The sequence below is a fragment of the Ranitomeya imitator genome, chromosome 3 (genome assembly GCF_032444005.1).
Source record: "Ranitomeya imitator isolate aRanImi1 chromosome 3, aRanImi1.pri, whole genome shotgun sequence".
Classification (NCBI taxonomy): Eukaryota; Metazoa; Chordata; class Amphibia; order Anura; family Dendrobatidae; genus Ranitomeya; species Ranitomeya imitator.
Genome location: NC_091284.1, coordinates 22,488,942 through 22,510,686, shown reverse-complemented (window position 1 = coordinate 22,510,686; position 21,745 = coordinate 22,488,942).

Here is a 21,745-nt window from a genome sequence, read left to right as displayed (position 1 = left end):
GCGGGCGCACAGGGGGTGGGAGGTGGTTTTGGGGACAGGGATCTTTATTTTAAACACGAAAAAAAAAAGGATTTTTCATATCTTCTCTCCAGTGAATGCTGCTGGAAAGAAGATATGAATGGCGGCTTCAGCACCAAATGCAGGGGACAGCGCTTATCTCTAGCGCAGAGGTGTCAAACTGCATTCCTCGAGGGCTGCAAACAGGTCATGTTTTCAGGATTTCCTTAGTATTGCACAGGTGATGGAATCATTCTGTGCAGGTGATTAAATTATCACCTGTGCAACACAAGGAAATCCTGAAAACATGACCTGTTTGCAGCCCTCGAGGAATGCAGTTTGACACCTCTGCTCTAGCGCTGTCTCCTGCACGCTCTGTGTGGTACCCAGTCGGCACACGGGCGGCACATGGCTGCCGCACGTGTGCCACACGGATGGCCTACGTGAGCTCACGGACACACGGACACGGATAATTCCGGTACTGATTTTTCCGGTATTGGAATTATCTGGACATGTGAGACTGGCCTTAGGGAGTGGATTAATCCATGGGTAGGTTTTTCATCTATACCCCGTTAATGGGCTGGTGCAGACCCTTTTGGTTCATGGTACCAGTGAAGACCTCGTTTCATGTGCCTTGGGGATTGCAGTCGCGGGGTTGAATATGCAGGTCATCTTTATTTATGTATTTATTTTTGTACAATATGGTAATTTCTTGCTTATGCCATTTTTTGGTTGTTTTTTTGTACACTACCCAAATCATCTCTTAAGGCAGTGCCTCCTGCTGGAGTCATCTTACTTATTGCTTTAATTTGTTTTTGTTTTTTTCCAGGATTCTGGATATTGCTTTATATCAGCCATATTAAGGGATTTGTACTATGCACTGTCTGTGTGACAAAAAAATTATTTCCTTATTAAATACTATTCATATACAAGTGGTTCTCGGTATATACTCTACTATTGTTCAGGAGGTTTTGGTTTTCTCCTTCCTCTCGTGGTTTGGACAATACCTATTACCCCACGCTCTTGCAGGTTTTCCTGTATAATACTTAATAAGTGCGGTGTACTTCTATAATCTAGGATCTATTAGAGGCATGCGCTATTCGTCTCACCACTGTTTGTGTACCGGCGCTTGCACATAATATGCACTTTATGCAATCTCGTTATTCCTGCACATGCGCCGTTTCGGGCTTTCAGCCCCTTTGCTACATCCAGGTAGAGTGGTGGATTTGTCTCCGGGTTCATTGTATGTACTGTACATGCAATTCGTCTTATCGTCTCTTTAGACCGGCGCCTGCGCATAATACTTATCATACGCCATCTTGCTACCTTTGCGCAGGCGCTGTCTGGGGCTTTCAACCCTCTTGGTACACCCAAGCAAAGCCTCTTCCTGTTTTGTATGCTTCCGGCGCTCGTGATATCGAAGCGTCTCTCCGCTGCCGTTTCTCACAGCTGTTACTGATTCTACTTGATTAGGTATGTAAATTTTGTATATATACACCTTAGGGTCAGCCTGTTAGCTGCATCCGCCCCTGACGAAGCCACTTCTGTGGCGATACGCGTTGGACACACTTGCCCCTGGACCTCTGGTTTGCACACATATGTGATGATCTCGTTTATTCAGTCTTTTTGAGATCCCCACTGTGAATATGGGTAATTGTGGTGGCTTTGTTACAAACCCGGTTACCCCGTTATTACGGGGGTGCCTGGTTTAGTCTCTCCCTTTCTTTTTTGGTCCACATCCTTCTTGGCTACTTGCGGTATTTAGCAGTAGCTCGGCCACAGGCTTTTCAGGTAACCTGTATATCCGGAGATCCACACAATCGTCTCTGGATCTCCATGCAGTATTTGTACCTATTTTTGACCTTTGTTGGGAGGTTTGTCTACTCTGTGTTGGGGTATCTTTATTCCACAGTTTGTATGCTCTGTTACACATTGATCCTCCCTATGATATCCCATCTATAGACGTTGATTATTACAGGTTGTGTGGAGTCTGTGAGCATGCTGAGATACCACTCTTTTTATTTTTTGTCATTTATTTCTTGTAATTTATACATATTTCTAGATTTGTACTGCATGTTAGTGGGCCTCAAGGGAGAGTTATAATTGTGTTGCCACGGTGCACGGTGTTTTGGTTATTTTGCATGGTATTTTCATAATTTCTAGCACTGTATGCACTTTATTGTTATATATATTTTTCTTGTGCTGCCATGTCAAGGCGGGGATCCTATTACGGTTTCCATCGAATGTGTTTGGTTTTAAGTGTTTTTAATATGTTTGTTGCGGTGTAGTGTTTTTGGTTGACTCAATGGAAATAAAATTTGTCTATTTCTTATATTTTTGGTGGTCCCTATATATAGCATGTTTCTTTCTCTGTATTTTTGTTGTCTTAATACTCATGCTTTAGGTAGATCCCTTTTTCCTATATTGGTTGATGGTGCCCTCCATTCTTTTGCTTTATAATGTATAAAGATTGATGGGCAAAATGATTAGAAGCAAATTAAACTCACTGTGAATTAAAAAAAAATCAGATTCACCAGAATAAGAATACATTTTGTGATTCAAATTGCTTTAATCCAAGCGATCACTGAACGTCATTTTTCAAGATTTTTTTTTTAAAGTCAGGAAACAGCTTAAGTATATAAACATAAACAATTATTATACTTGACTTGCTCTTCTCCTGTCTCGTCAACCCAGCTCCACAGCCAGTCCCCCTCTGGCTCCCTAAATACTAGCGTATTCCATCTTCTTCTCTGCAGTTTTCCCTCTCTGGTACCGGAAGCATCAAAGCATCAAAGAGTGAAGACTAAAGAGAAGAGGATGGAGCAAAGCAGGCATCGGAGTATTGTGCACAGACCCAAAGCACAAGGCTGCCTCCCCCATGACTCACTGTAGGTATAGTGATTTTCTAGTGATGCACAGTCTTGGCTTTGCACAAAACAAACCTTTAGGAATTATGGCCAAAAAGTTTAACATTGGTCTCATCAGAAATAACACCTTTCCCCACATGCTTTTGGGAGACTTGGTATAGGTTTTGGCAAAACATGGCCAAGCTTGGATGTCTTTCTTTGTAAGAAAAGGCTTCCATCTGGACCCTGACCCCACAGGCCAGAAGATGACATGAGATTGTTGTCAGATGCAGGACTGACAAAAAATCTCTGCAGCTCCTTTATTGTTGCTGTCAGCCTCTTTGCAGCCTCCCAGTTCAATTTTCTCCTTGTCTTTTTATCAATTTTTGAGGGACGTCCAGTTTTAGATAATGTCACTGTTGTGCCAAATTTAAACCTAATTTTCATGACGTTTTCAGTGTCCATGGTAGATCTAATACCTCTTCTCCAGACTGATAACGTTCAACAATGAGATCCCTTTGCTGTGTTGTAAGCTGTTTATGGACCAGAAAATGTCAGGAAAAAACAACCTAGAAAAGTGAAATTTTATATGTGGTTAATCAGAACCAATGTAAATGATGGTGGTGGTGCACTGACCACTATGTAACATGAAGTTAAATGTGATTGGCTGATTCTGAACACAAATAACACTAACCATAATGCCATGTGTCACAATGTACCCACCGGTTGTCACTAAGTAGGGAGGTGACTTCTAATCTGTTTGCACAATCTCTGCACTAATAAAGGGAGAAATAAACTCAATAAATAAAATCCATCAAATTACTAATACTGAAATGCTAATTAAACTTTCCTTGTAGTTACTGCAATTTTAAGTCAATATGTTTCTAATTTCTCTCAATTACTGAGATCTTTTTGCGAGCTTGAGGTTTGGTTCCAGAAAACATAATTTTCTGATTTGCAGCACATATCATTAAATACAGAATTAGAGAAATCGATGACATAAGAGAAAGCCAGGCCGGCTCATTTACTAGATGACATACATCAGTGACCGCCTGAGCGGAGCCATCTTGAAATGAACGATGGAAATTAGTGTTTCCATTTACAGTAGTCATAAATTGGTGGCAGAAGTCACTGATGGCTGCCTCCAGAAAATCATCTCTACTGGTGTGAGGGATATACTGCATAGGACCCATTACTCCCCACTCATGAAGAAGTCATTTTTATTTAAGTGCTAAAGAACATACATGTATTGTGTTGTGCCTGCATCTCCAGACATCTCTGATTATCTGTAGGATCAGGTTATAATGTCTGTTACAGTAATTATAGCAAAGGTTCACAACCAAAAACAATATGTCTCTCTCTGTCTTTGCAAAGCAATTTCTCTCTTTTTGTAGCTGTTTCATATTTGCCATAAATTCCCTTCTTTCCTTCCCTCCTTCCTTCCTCCCTTCCTTCCTTCTTTCCTTGTTTCCTCATTCCTTCTCTATTGCCTTCCTTCCCTCCTTCTCTGCTTCCTTCCTACTCTGCTTCCTTCCCACTTTCCTTGTTTCCTCATTCCTTCTCTATTGCCTTCCTTTCTTCCCTTCTTCATTCCTTCACTGCTTCCTTCCTTTGTTCCCTCTTTCCTTCCTTCCATCCCACTTCCCTTGTTTCCTCATTCCTTCTCTATTGCTTTCCTTCCCTCGTTCATTCACTGCTTCCTTCCTTCATTCCCTCTTTCCTTCCATCCCACTTCCCTTGTTTCCTCATTCCTTCTCTATTGTCTTCCTTACCTCCTTCCTTCACTGCTTCCTTCCTTCGTTCCCTCTTTCCTTCCATCCCACTTCCCTTGTTTCCTCATTCCTTCTCTATTGCCTTCCTTCCTTCCCTTCCTCCTTCCTTCACTCCTTCCTTTGTTCCCTCTTTCCTTCCATCCCACTTCCCTTGTTTCCTCATTCCTTCTCTATTGCCTTCCTTCCCTCCTTCCTTCACTGCTTCCTTCCTTTTTTCATTCCCTCTTTCCTTTCATCCCACTTCCCTTGTTTCCTCGTTCCTTCTCTATTGTCTTCCTTCCCTCCTTCCTTCACTGCTTCCTTCCTTCGTTCCCTTTTTCCTTCCATCCCACTTCCCTTGTTTCCTCATTCCTTCTCTATTGCCTTCCTTCCCTCCTTCTCTGCTTCCTTCCTTCCTACTCTGCTTCCTTCCCACTTCCCTTGTTTCCTCATTCCTTCTCTATTGTCTTCCTTCCCTCCTTCCTTCACTGCTTCCTTCCTTCGTTCCCTCTTTCCTTCCATCCCACTTCCCTTGTTTCCTCATTCCTTCTCTGTTGCCTTCCTTCCTCTCCTTCTTCCTTCCTTCACTGCTTCCTTCCTTTGTTCCCTCTTTCCTTCAATCCCACTTCTCTTGTTTCCTCATTCCTTCTCTGTTGCCTTCCTTCCTTCCTTTCTTCCTTCATTCACTGCTTCCTTCCTTCGTTCCCTCTTTCCTTCCATCCCACTTCCCTTGTTTCCTCATTCCTTCTCTATTGCCTTCCTTCTGTTCTTCCCTCCTTCCTTATCTTATTGCTTCTTTCCCTCCTTCCTTCTCAATTGTCTAACATCCTTGCCAATGTCATTATCACCATCATCATCCTCATCTACTGCTGTGAGTGCTCTTCCTCTGATTTTTCCATTGCGTCATCAGTTAGACCTTTGTCTGCCCACATAACATACAATAACACATCCATTTGTGGAAACTGAACTCTCGCATGTCCAATTTCACCACAATCCCTGTCGTACCACATGGTGAAGTGCTTGTTCTCAGCCTCGATGTAAGATACCTAGAGATGCCATCATTTTTCAAACAAGTTGTCCCTGCTTTGTCCTCTCATATTGCAAATGAAATACCATTAGTTGCTCCTTGGGATTGTCCTTGTGCTGCACCGTGGACCCCACCAATGACAGCAGCACCTACAGCCAGGGATCTTACATTTCTTTCATGGTCCACTGGGTCAATGGTTTGAATGGCAACAATGCTCGACCAAAAGCGGGGCAAGTGTTTACTGGTCACACCTCCATGCCAGGCAATGTTTAAGCATTAACGACTCTCCCCTTCCCTTTCCCAACAGCAAAAGGGCAGAACATTGTATCAATTGGCACAATGCATGACTCCCTACCAACCACCACCGGATAACTTAACAAATGACAATGCCAGAATCATCATGGCTGTAATGAATTTGGGTAACGTAACACATGCTCGGTGCACCTCAGTTTGAACATGTAACATTGTTTGAACAAATACAACCACTTGAACAAGGTGGTGTTTACTGCAAGGAGAATGTGTTGGCATTCCACCTCTTTTTAAGAATCCCACCAGGATTTGCAGTAACAGGACGTTATGACTAAGTGCCCCCCTGAATTGTGACTTTGCAACATGATGGAACTCACCATTACATATGCTGGAGCGTCTGTACAAGCAACATCAAGCGGTGACTGTTCATATCGTGCACCATAGAAACTGCAGCCTGTGCTACTTTGAAATCCACCACTGGCAGATGATGAGCCATGTGCGTCCCTTAGTGAGGCCCTTCTAAGAGGCCAGAATTTTTTTAATCACTGGCTTCCTTGATTACTGTTATATTTTTATATTTATCATTCTTTATTTTTTTTCAGGGATGATTTTATGGCCACTGACCGGTGTAAATCTTCCTCATAGGCTCTTGACCAGAATCGGTCACAGAAGGCTCGTGCATATGGAAACAGGTTGCAAGATGCAGTGTCAGACAGGAGGCAGAGCAAGGGTTAACAGATTTAACAGTTTAATCTAACAGGGTATTAACTCCTTGCAGGGAGATAAATGGTTGAAGGGTAGATAATAGGAATAACAAGTGCCGAACAATTACGGTCCCGTTGCTAAACTTGTCGTGTCCTTTATGCTCCTCCACCGCAGATGATCCCGCAGGGATTGCAGAGCCGGCAACAGACAGAAAGATGTCCACAGAAGGGGTCCTCAGAACGATGATCCATCTTCTGGCGGCAGCGGTTGGTCTCCAGTACTTTCCGCTGAGCCCCCAGTCAATAAACTTGTGCAGCCAAAGGAAGAAGGGCCGCAGTACTTCCAGAAACAATCGCTGGCTGAAGTCTAGCAACTGGCAGAGCAGGCCGCGTGTGTCTATCCGGCACCCGGCTTTCTTCCTTCTGCCCATGCCCGCTACTCACAGTCATAGAGCTCACGAAGCTTCTCTCACCTACGGTCCCACTTAAGTCGGTGGGAGCCGGCAAGCCCGATGGGTTGCAGCGTCAGTGCTCAGGGGACGGAGTACGCTGCTCACCTGCGCACGCTACTGGTTCGCGCCAAACTGCCCCTCACTGCGTGTTTTTGCTTTTATCGCACCCCTCCTTCCTGGGTCAAGAGGTTGGTCCGGTCCTTAATTTCTTCCCCCCAGCAACAGGGGAGGCAGCCTCAACAGTTCCAGACCCAGCAAGCAGGTACCTGCAGCCCGGTCTTCCTCCTTGCACATACTTTGGACTCCGATATTGAACCACTGCAATAAGGCAAAGTGCTGCAGACAACTACAAGCTTGCCCTCATTTGACTCCAACACTGTGCAGTGCACTTGCTTGGTATTTGGCTCCTGCCCAGGACTGAGAATATAAGAAGCTGTTATAGTATTATTTTTGTCACTAACACACATGGATGGAGAGGGTCAATGAAAACAAGAGTCAAGCCCTGAGTCTATATTTTCTGTGGTCTGGACTCCATGGTGGGTAGATGCAGCGCCCCAGGGTCCTGGTCGTTGCAGTAATGTCGTTCTTCCACCAGGGGGAGCGATGTTACGTCTGATGGCACCAAAGGAGTTCACCCTGCCAGGTATCACAGCCACACACACAATTCACACGCCGGCCACCAGGGGGAGCAAAAGGTTCTATGTATTAGGCCACTCCTCACACTTGGGTAAAACTGGGGGTTGGTTAGGAAGTGGGAGGAGAAGCTGGCTGGAGGGAGAAGGAGTTGGAGCCAGGAGGAGGAGAGGAGCAGACTGGGCTCGGCCCAGGAAAGGGAAAGAAGGACACGGAGCTGCGCCTGCAACCCATGCGGCAGTATCCTAAGAAAGGACAAGAAAGGAAGTGTGCCGTAGTGAGTGAGCACCGAAGTCGTAGCAACAGGAGTAAAACACTAGTAGGAGACCAGCTAGAAGCAGGCTGCCTCCCACTTAGCGCAGATCCGGTGGCCGGAACACCGAGGGAGTAATAGACTCTACGCTTTACTTCAGAGACCGGCAGGGCAGTCGATTCCAAGTTGGCTGCCTGACCTAAGAACCTAAGCAGACAAGGTGGCAACGTGGAGGAGGGGCGACGCTAGGGTCCCTATAAAATAACCTCAGGCCACCACCGTCATACGGGTTTGTCCTATCCATCTGGGGGACAGAGAGAGAAGAGTAACAAGAGTGAGGACCTTATGGTAGCTAATGCAAGTAAGGACCTACTACGTTACTTTTCGCAAGGGGAAGGCTACTGATTTCCACCTGGAATAGGGGACTCTGGAATTGCCATCAGACCGACCGGACTCTGCCTACCCTGTTATCCGGCACTCTGGATTGTGGATGCTGAAGTCTTCAGTAAAGGTAAAGAGACTGCACCCATTGTGTCCTCATTATTCATCGCGCCTTGCACCATCCACCATCAACATCTACACTTCTGGGAAGCCCTGGGGAAACATTTCACCTGTGGGAAGGTATACCATCTAGCTGCCATTCCATCACCCCAGCGGACCCCTAAGCAGCGTCGGTCACCCTGACCGAATACCACAGGTGGCGTCACAAACACTACCGTTATCTACGAACTTAACCCCTTTTATTGGGCGCCCCTCATAGGGCTACGGTCCGGGTCGGGCCACCGTGACATCCCAGCTGAGGGAACAGAAGGACCCGGTACCGAGTACCCCACTGCCCTTACGTGGGGGCGATCCAAATCTTGGCGCCATGAACAGGATCTACTTAAGCCTGAAGAATCGGGTCATGTGTGCCTTAGAACTGTGCCAGAATTGTGTTTGTACTGTTTGTGCTTAAAGACTGTGTATTGCCATTTGCCACCAAGATTCCCGCCCAAACCGCCACCATTATAGCACCATGCGGTGTGCAGGAGGAGTGGGGCGTGTCATCGTGGGCGTAGCCTGGAAGAGCGGCGCGAAAATGGAGCCAGCCCCTCACATATACTACTACGTCAGAAAAATATGCCCATCAACCAAAGGAATCCACCTCCTAGTCTGGGATGGTGGAGGAAGAAGGAACTGCCCTCCAGAAGAGGAGGAGGGGGAGAATACCTGAAGTGCTGTCCACCAATCAGAAGCCGAAGAGGCCCCGCCGCCTTGTATGAATCCGGAGGTTCTCAGCGTGGAAGTCGAGGAGCTGTGCCGCCAAGTCCGGAAATCCTGGTACCGCGCAGCTGCCAGCATCCAGGGGCAACAGCGCAGCCAGCCGACGGAGCCGCCACCTGCAATGGAAGAGACCAGCACCGGAGACGCCGCGGCGGCAGGTAAGCAATCCGAACCTGCCCCTGCCACCGACGAGACCCTCCTAGTGCCCACCGACTCCCTGCCATCGCCACCTAGAGACTCGGAGCCGTTGTCACCATAGGCTCCACATTGCCCAACACCGCCCTCATCTGGCCGGGTGAGGGAAACAACAACTACCGCCATTCCTGAAAGAGCACCTGTCATTCTGTGCTCCAGATGCGCTGGTGCCCTGGTGGAGCAAAGAGCTGTGAGCACACAGACCCCCATCAGGACTGCAGACACACTCTACGTAGTACCCAGTGGTAGCCGATACCCAACAGGACTACCCCCACCGGTACTACCCCCAGAACTCGAGTAAACCTCGAAGCCCTGAAAAACTGTACATAGTTACAGTCATGGCCAAAAGTATTGACACCCCTGCAATTCTGTCAGATAATACTCATTTTCTTCGTGAAAATTATTGCAAACACAAATTCTTTGGTATTATTATCTTCAGTTAATTTGTCTTAAATGAAAAAACACAAAAGAAAATGAAGCAAAAAGCAAAACATTGATCATTTCACACAAAACTCCAAAAATGGGCCAGACAAAAGTATTGGCACCCTCAGCCTAATACTTGGTTGCACAACCTTTAGCCAAAATAACTGCGACCAACCGCTTTCGGTAACCATCAATGAGTTTCTTACAATGCTCTGCTGGAATTTTAGACCATTCTTCTTTGGCAAACTGCTCCAGGTCCCTGATATTTGAAGGCTGCCTTCTCCAAACTGCCATTTTTAGATCTCTCCACAGGTGTTCTATGGGATTCAGGTCTGGACTCATTGCTGGCCACCTTAGAAGTCTACAGTGCTTTCTCTCAAACCATTTTCTAGTGCTTTTTGAAGTGTGTTTTGGGTCATTGTCCTGCTGGAAGACCCATGACCTCTGAGGGAGACCCAGCTTTCTCACACTGGGCCCTACATTATGCTGCAAAATTTGTTGGTAGTCTTCAGACTTCATAATGCCATGCACACGGTCAAGCAGTCAAGTGCCAGAGGCAGCAAAGCAACCCCAAAACATCAGGTAACCTCCGCCATGTTTGACTGTGGGGACCGTGTTCATTTCTTTGAATGCCTCTTTTTTTCTCCTGTAAACTCTATGTTGATGCCTTTGCCCAAAAAGCTCTACTTTTGTCTCATCTGACCAGAGAACATTCTTCCAAAACGTTTTAGGCTTTTTCAGGTAAGTTTTGGCAAACTCCAGCCTGGCTTTTTTATATCTCGGGGTAAGAAGTGGGGTCTTCCTGGGTCTCCTACCATACAGTCCCTTTTCATTCAGATGCCGACGGATAGTACGGGTTGACACTGTTGTACCCTCGGACTGCAGGGCAGCTTGAACTTGTTTGGATGTTTGTCGAGCTTCCTTATCCAACATCCACACAATCTTGCGTTGAAATCTCTTGTCAATTTTTCTTTTCCATCCACATCTAGGGAGGTTAGCCACAGTGCCACGGGCTTTAAACTTCTTGATGACACTGCGCACGGTAGACACAGGAACATTCAGGTCTTTGGAGATGGACTTGTAGCCTTGAGATTGCTCATGCTTCCTCAGAATTTGGTTTCTCAAGTCCTCAGACAGTTCTTTGGTCTTCTTTCTTTTCTCCATGCTCAATGTGGTACACACAAGGACACAGGACAGAGGTTGAGTTAACTTTAATCCATGTCAACTGGCTGCAAGTGTGATTTAGTTATTGCCAACACCTGTTAGGTGCCACAGGTAAGTTACAGGTGCTGTTAATTACACTAATTAGAGAAGCATCACATGATTTTTCGAACAGTGTGAATACTTTTGTCCACCCCCTTTTTTATGTTTGGTGTGGAATTATATCCAATTTGGCTTTAGGACAATTCTTTTTGTGTTTTTTTCATTTAAAATAAATTAAGTGAAGATAATAATACCAAATAATTTGTGTTTGCAATCATTTTCAGGAAGAAAATGAGTATTATCTGACAGAATTGCAGGGGTGTCAATACTTTTGGCCATGACTGTAACTGTTCTTTTTTTGCTGCTTTAAACCAGTCCAGGGTTAATTCTTAAAGGGATCCCTTAGTTTAAGCGGGATCCCTATTTTGTTCCAGTTTGCACAAAAGTTCATCATGGTTTTAAATGAACATTGGAATCATGGACGGTGAATGGTTCCCGAACTGTCCTCTGTATATAGTTTGCACCTTCTTAAAGGTGCTCTCTACTGGTTTTACAAGCAAGAAGACTTTGCAAAGAAACTGTTCCTGATGACGACGTGAAAGTTTCTATTGTCTTAAAGTTTATTAGTGACTTGTTGATTGTTTGCACTACCTTGGAAAAGACTAGTTTCCTTCTTAAAGGGAATGTTCGGTTGTTGCACATTAATAATGTTTACATAGCTAGTAGTATTTATCTAGATAGTGATAGAATGTTAATAACGTACTTTAAATAAAAGTAAGGTTTTAGGAAGAAAAATGCAGTGGGCCCGTAGGGGTAGACAGATAGTCCTGCATATGAAGAAGAAGAATAAAGAAAATGTTAAATTGCACATTAAGGGTTAATAATAGTATACCCTTAGAGGGTACTTGCACTTAGTAGATAGAATACCTGTATGGGTAATTGTATGCCATAGTAAATTAGTAATTGTTCTCTTTTATAATATGTATAATGTGAATATGTTTATGTTTGCAACGTTCAAGTGTTCTCACCTCCCATAAAGGGAAGCACTGTTAATTTATTTGTTTAAAGCATTTCAAAATTTTTGCATGTCTTTTGCTAACCTGTAATTGTTGTATTCTTTTCCCAGCCCGGGAGTGCTGGATTTAGCGGGGTGAGGGGGGGAGGAGCGCAGATCCGGTGGCCGGAACGCCGAGGGAGTATTAGACTCTACGCTTTACTTCAGAGACCGGCAGGGCAGTCGATTCCAAGTTGGCTGCCCGACCTAAGAACCTAAGCAGACAAGGTGGCAACGTGGAGGAGGGGCGACGCTAGGGTCCCTATAAAATAGCCTCAGGCCATCACCGTCATACGGGTTTGTCCTATCCATCTGGGGGACAGAGAGAGAAGAGTAACAAGAGTGAGGACCTTATGGTAGCTAATGCAAGTAAGGACCTACTACGTTACTGTGCGCAAGGGGAAGGCTACTGATTTCCACCTGGAATAGGGGACTCTGGAATTGCCATCAGACCGACCGGACTCTGCCTACCCTGTTATCCAGCACTCTGGACTGTGGATGCTGAAGCCTTCAGTAAAGGTAAAGAGACTGCACCCATTGTGTCCTCATTATTCACCGCGCCTTGCACCATCCACCATCAACATCTACACTTCTGGGAAGCCCTGGGGAAATACTTCACTTGTGGGAAGGTATACCATCTAGCTGCCATTCCATCACTCCAGCGGACCCCTAAGCAGCGTCAGTCACCCTGACTGAATACCACAGGTGGCGTCACGAACACTACCGTTATCTATGAACTCCACCCTTTTATTGGGCGCCCCTCGTAGGGCCATGGTCCGGGTCGGGCCACCGTGACATCCCAGCTGAGGGAACTGAAGGACCCGGTACCGAATACCCCATTGCCCTTACGTGGGGGCGATCCATAGACACAGAAAGCAACAAAATGAATGGTCATCATTAGAGATAAGTGAACTTGTTCAGAAAACATTTGCCAATGTCAAATTCGGCATGAACATTCGGATTCGTGTTCGGATTTCAGAGCTTTTTACCTGAAAATTGGCAAAAGTTGTCCAAAGTTCGGCAAATGACCGAGTTCTCTAAGGGCTCTTTCAGATGTCATGTGCACACTGATGACTCACAGATGACATCCCTGTGTCATCAGTGTGACACGTACCATGTGCAAATTCCAGTCTAGCTTATTTATTTGCTTTCAGCAGTGGTTTCCTCCTCGGTCATTTTTCATGAAGTCAACTTTGGCCAAGACAGCGCTGTAGGGTGTGATCTGACACTGATGGACCCTGACCTTGGAGTTCACCTGTAATCTCTTTGGAGGTTGTTCTGGGCTCTGGTTCCCATTCCTATTATTTGTCTCTTCAATCTGTCATCAGTTTTCCTCTTGTGGCCGCGTCCAGGGAGGTTGTACTACAGTCCCATGGACTTTACACTTTTGAATAATATTTGCAGCTGTAGTCACAGGAACATCCAGCTGTCTGGAGACATCTTATAGCCTTTACCTTTAACATGTTTGTCTATAATTTTCGTTCTAATCTCCGGAGACATCTCTCTCCTCAGCTTTTTTTGCTCCATGTTCAGTGTCGTACACACAATGATACCAAACAGCACAGTGACTACTTTTCCCCCTGTAAATAGGTAACTGACTGATGGAAAGTTTGTAGACACCTGTGACTCTAATTACAGGACTCACCTTAATTTCACAAGCCCCTATTGTCAAATTATTTTCTAGGGAAACCATTTTTTGTCTAGGCCATTTTGATTATTTATTTTATTTATTTTTCCGTTGAAGCAGAATTCAAACGCAAAGATTGATTCCCATTATCAATATTCAACAAATTTAAATTGAAAATAACTTTTGTCAGTTTCACGTTATTTCGTTGACCATTTGGGGGTTTTCTTACTTTACCAGAAGGTACCAACTATTTTGTCTATGTGAGTATGTCCCTACTGTAACACTCTAGTCTTCTTTCCCCACCACGGTTTAACTTTCATGGCCCTCATACCCTCACAATTTCACCCCACAGTCCTTCCCACATGCACAGTATGATGACTCTGCAGGGTCTCCACCAAATATGATGCCCTCACACATTATCACACCATCACAGGGACTTCTACACACTATGATGACCCTACATACTATGGTGACCCTACACAGTATGATGACCCTACATAGTATGGTGACCCTACACAGTATGGTGACCCTACACAGTATGATGACCCTAGACAGTAGGATGACCCTACAGAGTAGGATGACCCTACACACTATGATGACTTTACACACTATAATGATCTTACACACTATGATGACCCTACACAGTAGGATGACCCTACACATTATGATGACCCTACACAGTAGGATGACCCTACACAGTATGATGACCCTACACAGTAGGATGACCCTACACAGTAGGATGAGCCTACACATTATGATGACCCTACACAGTATGATGACCCTAGACAGTAGGATGACCCTACAGAGTAGGATGACCCTACACACTTTGATGACTTTACACACTATGGTGACCCTACACACTATGATGACCCTACACAGTAGGATGACCCTACACACTATGATGATTCTACACAGTATTATGACCCTACACAGTAGGGTGATCCTACAGAGTAGGATGTCCCTCTTATGTCTACCATAAGTACTGACAGTTAAAAAATAAATAAAGCCTCTCACCTCGCCCTATTCCCCTGATGCGCTGCTCCAGTCTGTTCAGTGAGGCTCTGCACAGTAGGTGATGTCATCCCGCTTGCTGTGCTGAGACTCCGACACTCAGCCTGAACGATGGAAGGGTGAGCCAGCAGCTCCTTGTTACACCATTCGATCCAGTGGTATCTCCATCCCAGGGATGCAAATTAAAATGGATTCCGCTCAGTTCGGTGACTTAGACCGAGGCTGATGTTATCGTTGTTGTACTTCAAAGACAAGAATTTCCCATCGTTACATCAACACCGTTACATGATTGACATGGAAAACAATAAACTATAATTACCCGTCAAGGGGCACGTCTGACACCGCCGTCTCGGCACTGACACCACCTGAAATTAGTTTTTTTTTCACATTTTTGGGTCCCTGATCCGACTTTATTAACGCTTTTTCTTCTTCTCTTTCGGATTAATTACCCATCGTCAGGAATGGCACTGCCTATCTTGCTGATTTCTTTTTTTTTTTTCCATTTACTTATTTACAATATTTAAAATTAACTTACTTATCAAAATGCGAAGCTGCGGAGATCATTCATCTTTCTGTCGACTGCTTCTACATCACAATACCGCCGTGATTGATAAAGTGTCTTAAGTTCAAGCGGCGAGAACTCGGCTACAGTAAAAATTCCGTCGGAAGATTAATTAAGAGTCATCTTTGGGCGACAGGTTTTTAAATAGGTTTTGGATTTAAACAAAATATCAGCTGAAGCAGAAAAAGATTTTAAGAAGGAAACTTGATGATGGTCGAGTCCTGCGAAGGAACGCACAATTCCATCAGGAAGAACGATCTTAGAGGTACCGGGGGGCGTTCTTCTTATGGATGTAGCAGAGTTGAATGCTGAATTTCGAATGTAACTATTAAAGGGAACCTGTCACCTGAATTTGGCGGGTCCTTTTTTGGGTCATATGGGCGGTGTTTTCAGGTCTTTTATTAACCTCTTTTTTTCCCGCTGGTCGCATGCTGGTCGCGAAATTGACTTGCTGTTGATTCGCTTTCCTCCCTAGTTAACGTGTGCGCAAAGCAATCTTGCCTTGCGCACGCGCAGTATGCTTTGCCCAACTGCGGGCAAAGCCGAAAACCATTAGTACACATGCGCCCGCACACTATGTCCCGGAAGTATTTTGCTGTGTTCCGGGACATAGTGTGCCGGCGCATGCGCACGAATGGTTTTCGGCTTTGCCCGCAGTTGGGCAAAGCATACTGCGCATGCGCAAGCCAAGATTGCTTTGCGCACGCGTTAACTAGGGAGGAAAGCGAATCAACGGCAAGTCAATTTCACGACCAGCGTGCGGCCAGCGGGAAAAAAGGGGTTAATAAAAGACCTGAAAACACCACCCATATGACCCAAAAAAGGACCCGCCAAATTCAGGTGACAGGTTCCCTTTAAATAAAAAATAAAAGAACTGAACAGGATTAGAAAAACGTGACTGTGTTCTTCCAGAGAATAGCACCACCCCAGACCACAGGTGGGGCCTGGTATTGCAGCTCTATTGAAGTGAATGAAGCAGATGTATCAGTTGATGTATGTGTTAAATATACTGGTGGGGTACTAAAAATCCCCCTTTGACACTGTGGGAACAATTCGGTATTTATTTTGTGATTGCTTTATTCAATTTTGTGCTTAGTTTTTGTTTGCGCCACATTTTCTTTTCAATTGCTTCACTTTTTTATTTGTTTATTTGCTCCTTTTTAACCCCTGATGAAGCTCGATGAGAAACACATGCGTTTTCCTGAAAAAATATTTGAAAAGTTTGTTTAATTCCAATGTGCACCATTATAACTATGTTACATCTCCGTTATACGAATTTCCCTTACACTAATATTTTCTAAACAGTATTGTTTACTTTGGTCTTGTATTCTTACACTGTACGTCTTTACTAATTTATTCTACTCTCTTTTTGGGAGTGTAATGTCATTGTTTACCTATCCATAGTATTGTAAATGTCTGACTTTGTATGTCTGTCTTATATTTTTATATCTTTTTAATTATGTGCTGAGACTTGCACATTTCTTTTTATAGGTTTTTTTGCTTTTTTTTCTTTTTTTTAGTTTGCCATTGTGGGTGAGATTTAATATTTCCAGATGTTTTTGACCGATTCATTAATTGCAACTTTTTTAAACAACGTGAAAATCTAGAGTGATTATTGTATGCCACAATTTATATTCTTTTCTTTTACAACATTTTGTAAAATGTGCAACTTTTTTGCTGTAAAAAAATTTAAAAAATTGCCAGAGACGGAAGTAAAAGGCAATTTTTGACTTTGTGAAAAATCCGATAGACGCATGTACCATTCGGAAAAAAAAATTGGCTCAAAAAACTTCAACAAATTCAAAAAGGCAAAATAAGGAATGTGTCTGTGTTTTAGCATTTTGTCCAAGAAGAGGTTAAATTGGAGCGCATACGGTGTGCTAATGACTGGAGAAAAGTCCGGTAGCATCCGGCGCATGTGCAGATGGAGCCGAGGTTGGTGGATGCGCCGGATGCCGCTGGATTAATTTTAAGACTTTTCTCCAGTATTTTACATAGAGAAGACTATGTGGATTATTTAATGGTTTACCTGAAGGTAGCCATCGATGGCCCCTACTAGTCAAACAGGCGACTGTCTGGTGTTCGAAGAAACTAAACTGCACCAACAAGTACTCATCACTTTCCTGCTGCGGCTCATTCACTCTAACTGCCAGATCCAGAATTCGCCAAATGATAGCATTTCCTTGCAATAAACTGCGCCATAATTGCTTTAACCCCAGGCTGCCCACTCTGTTTTGACCTCTGAATGCTTGACCCTTTTTGCCTGTGTACTCCGCCATCTTGTCCTGGACACTGACCCACGATCTCTGACTCTGCTTTTCGATTCTGACTCTGTTCTAGGTAGTGACTCTCTCGTTCTGACCCCGCATTTTTTTCCCCTTTACTCATTTCATTTGTCAGCGACTATTCTGCAAATGTAATCTGTGAGAGCCTGCAACAAAATACAGCTGCACTTCATCCAGTTCCTAGTAATTTAAAGGGATAGATGATAGTAACTCTGAAATCATTGTGGCTCTACTGACTAGAGATAAATTAACATATTTGTCGGACTTTGGTCCAGTTGCAGCGTCAGTAGTCCAAGGCCGTCAGACCAGAACCCTGCAAACCACATCCTTCCTACCAACTTTTCCAGCTGCTTTTCGGATGCCCAGTCAAGTGTGATCTCCTCACTGAGGAACTTTAGTCCAATGGCCATAGAACACTGACGTGGAACCTGAAACATGGGATATGATTTTCGTGAAAACTCCAATCACTGTTGAATGGTGCGCTTTTTTTGGTGCATTTTTATTTTACCCCTAAAATACAGGGATGTAGGAATACACTGGTATATAAAGATGTATTTCTATGTACCTATACAATGTGACTGTAATGAAGAATACCAGTAACATTTAGGTAGAGGAAATTTTACTATATTAATACTTGACATTCCAACATGTTGCTCATGGCTACAGCTACTGACTGCCATGAAAGAGGTTGGGTTTTTGAATCCCAAGAAATACCAGACTTCCATAGAAGTGAAGAAGGAGTTAATTAAATGAATGGAAGTATATACAGAATACAGGTAGATGTCGAAGGAGGAACTACTGAGCAATGAACTCTTCAGTAACATGGAATGGGGCTGAATGGAAGACCTTGTGGCAACGAGAGGGTTGTCTACTAATTTTGCTGTTTAGTTATGTGATAAAAGTTGTTGAATTTTATCCTTATGGAAAATTTTATGTCTTGGTTCTCCTGGAGGCTTTGCATCATGGGCCATACCTGGGAGTGGGTCAGGTCGGTCCTCTAGGGGGACCATTGCCGACATAAGGATGCAGCTTGCTTTAAACAGGAAAATATATTAGTTCATGGGATTAGCCCACTAGTCGGGAGGGATTAGATTCATTTCGAGAGAGTCACGAGTGGAGGAGATTGAGTGAGGAGTTTAGGAGTGTCAAGAAGTGCTAGATAATGAAGGTGCCAACGGGTTCTAAGAAAATGAACGTAGCAGAGGCAGAATGGTTCCCTCAGTTCAAGTCTGCTAACAGTAGGAAGACACATCACAAGCTTTGTGTGGACTCCGGGACAAGTCTTGGGCCTAGGGCCCGGAAGAGGTATTGAGTGTCATATCTCTGTCTCCTCTGTGAGGAAGATGTCAGCCAGGTCAATGCGAAAGGAAAGGCTTCAGGTGAACTTATGCCGGATAGGAAACTCCTGGGACAAACAGAAGATGTTGAGGCGAGGGCAGGTAATACAGAATGAAGTCAAGGACTGATGATACACAGGACCAAGGGAACATCACCAAAAAGGGACTCTGTCTCATTTGCTTTTATCTATATTACACAGTAAAGCTGAAAGTGTTGAACTGGACCTATGGTCTCCTGTCACATCTGTAGCTTCAGCCGGATCTGGTCCCATGGACAGGGAGGTTACAAGGAATCTCAACCTGAGGAAAGAAAGCACCTCATAGCACAACACCCCACACCTGTCTGACTCGTCTTTAGAAGAGGGGTATAAGAGCAAAGATAACTCAGTTCCGACACTCTACCCCCCTTCAAACACACAGAGAGAGGAGACATCAGCAAGAAGAAGTGATAGTCAGGACATAGCCCTGACCTTCTGAAGCAGTGGGATTTCTCCCCCAAATCAGGACTGTCCCACTTGACCTGGGACGCTTGAGGACTATGTTAAGGGGCACCTAGTCTAGTGCCTGTCTAAGTGGGAGGGGTGTGTCATTAGTTTTGTTTAAAAGGTCTTGGTCTGGTCTTGGGTCTGAATAAAGTCTTGTCCAGGGCCTGTATAATGAGTAATCTGATCTGAGATTTGTATTAAGATAGATCTGGCCAATTGTCTTTTTAAAAGCTCTGGTTTGTTGCCTGCATTAATTTTAGAGTGTGATGATTAGAATCATACTGTCCAGATGTGTCCTTCCTCTTGGCATGACATATCCTAAGACGGTGCCAGATTATTACATTTAAGAAACACAATTTTACTATACTCTGTTGGGAGATGTTTATACTATATGTAGCCATGCAATAGTCGTGATATGAATTGCAGCCTGTCGAAAATTTTGATGAGTTGACACCTTCCTCTATTTCCGTGCCTAAAATTATCATTGAAGACTTCCAGACCATTGGATGTCCAAGTAATGGATTTCTTCATGTTTCCAGCTATTTTACCCATCGATAGGAGAATTCTTATAAGTCTGATAAGTAAAATCTCCAGCCGCCCGGGTTGTAATATTGATGATATTTCGCGGAGCCTCTGCCACCTGCTGGGGAGATAAGGACAAGCTGTCAGTGGTGTTTGTCGCCATTTGGCCTTTTGGATTAATTTCTTATTCTGTGAAACTGTTTCCATGTCAGAATCAGTCAGCGCGCAGGTTTCCAGCACTATCTCGGTGTAAACGCCTGTGGCATTTGTTTGTTCCTGACGATGCACAGGGATTTCTCTTTGCGACCTGCGGGCATCCACTATGGAGATGATGGAAAGTGATTCATGGCTGCCTTTGACATTAATCTCCTGGCAAAGGCTGATAAGATGAAGACAAAAGACGGCAAGTTTATCTACATGAAGGGAGGGGAGAGTTTAGCGCAAACAGGTTAATTCAGAGCAGATTAGTACCGGGCGACTCCATTAATACCCGGGAGACTCGCGATTTCTCGTACTGTATTTCTAAGTGCATCCGGTTGAAAATTAGAACCAAGATTGACCTTTTGTCTCAAGCTGTGAAGTAACCAGAAAGTTCAAGTCGTACAATATTTATGTATCAGAGATGAGCGAATCTGGCGGGATTCAAATTGGACAAATTCGCTTAAATTTGGACATCAAATTTGATTTGCATTGAAGGTATCGAAAAGAGAATTGAAGGATCCTTCTTACGCTCTGAAGTCTCTCTAATCTTGCAGTCTGTCGAGAATTTTGCTTGAAAGATGAGTTGACACCTTCCTGTATTTCCATGCCTAAAATTATCAGTGAAGACTTCCAGACCATTGAATGTCCAATTAATGGATTTCTCCATGTTTCCTGCCATTTTACCCATAGTAACATAGTAACATAGTTAGTAAGGCCGAAAAAAGACATTTGTCCATCCAGTTCAGCCTATATTCCATCATAATAAATCCCCAGATCTACGTCCTTCTACAGAACCTAATATGTCATGATCCCAATGGCAGGGGATCACAAAAGGACAAGCACAAAAAACAAAACAAGCTCTAGGGTGATGGAAACTGAGCTGACCGCGATCCTGAACCTAACACACAACTAGCTGTAGCCGGGGAACGTGCCTACGATGATTCCTAGACGTCTCGCGCCAGCCGAAGGACTAACTTCCCCTATTAGAAGAAACACAGACCTCTCTTGCCTCCAGAGAAACACCCCACAGAAATAGCAGCCCCCCACATGTAATGACGGTGAAATGAGAGGAAAGCACATATGTAGTTATGAAAACAGATTCAGCAAAATGAGGCCCGCTAAAGCTAGATAGCAGAGGATACAAAAGTGAACTGCGCGGTCAGCGAAAAACCCTACAAAAAACCATCCTGAAATTACTTGAACTCATGTGCCAACTCATGGAACATGAGGAGTAATATCAGCCCACTAGAGCAACCAGCAAAAAGGAATCACATATCTGCAAGCTGGACTAAGACAAAAATTAAGCAAACCGTGGAACAGGAAAATCAAAAACTTAGCTTGTCCTGAAGATTACAGAAGCGGGAAGCAGAGGTAACAAGACACACTGATTACATTGATAGCCGGCGAGGAAATGACAAGAAAGCCAGGTTAAATAGGAAACTCCCATATCGTGATAGATCAGGTGGACACCAGAGACCGCAGAAAACACAATTCACCCAGTACCATCTGTAACCACCAGAGGGAGCCCAAAAACAGAATCCACAACAGTACCCCCCCCCTTGAGGAGGGGTCACCGAACCCTCACGAGAACCACCAGGGCGACCAGGATGAGCCCTATGAAATGCACGGACCAAATCAGCAGCATGAACATCAGAGGCAACCACC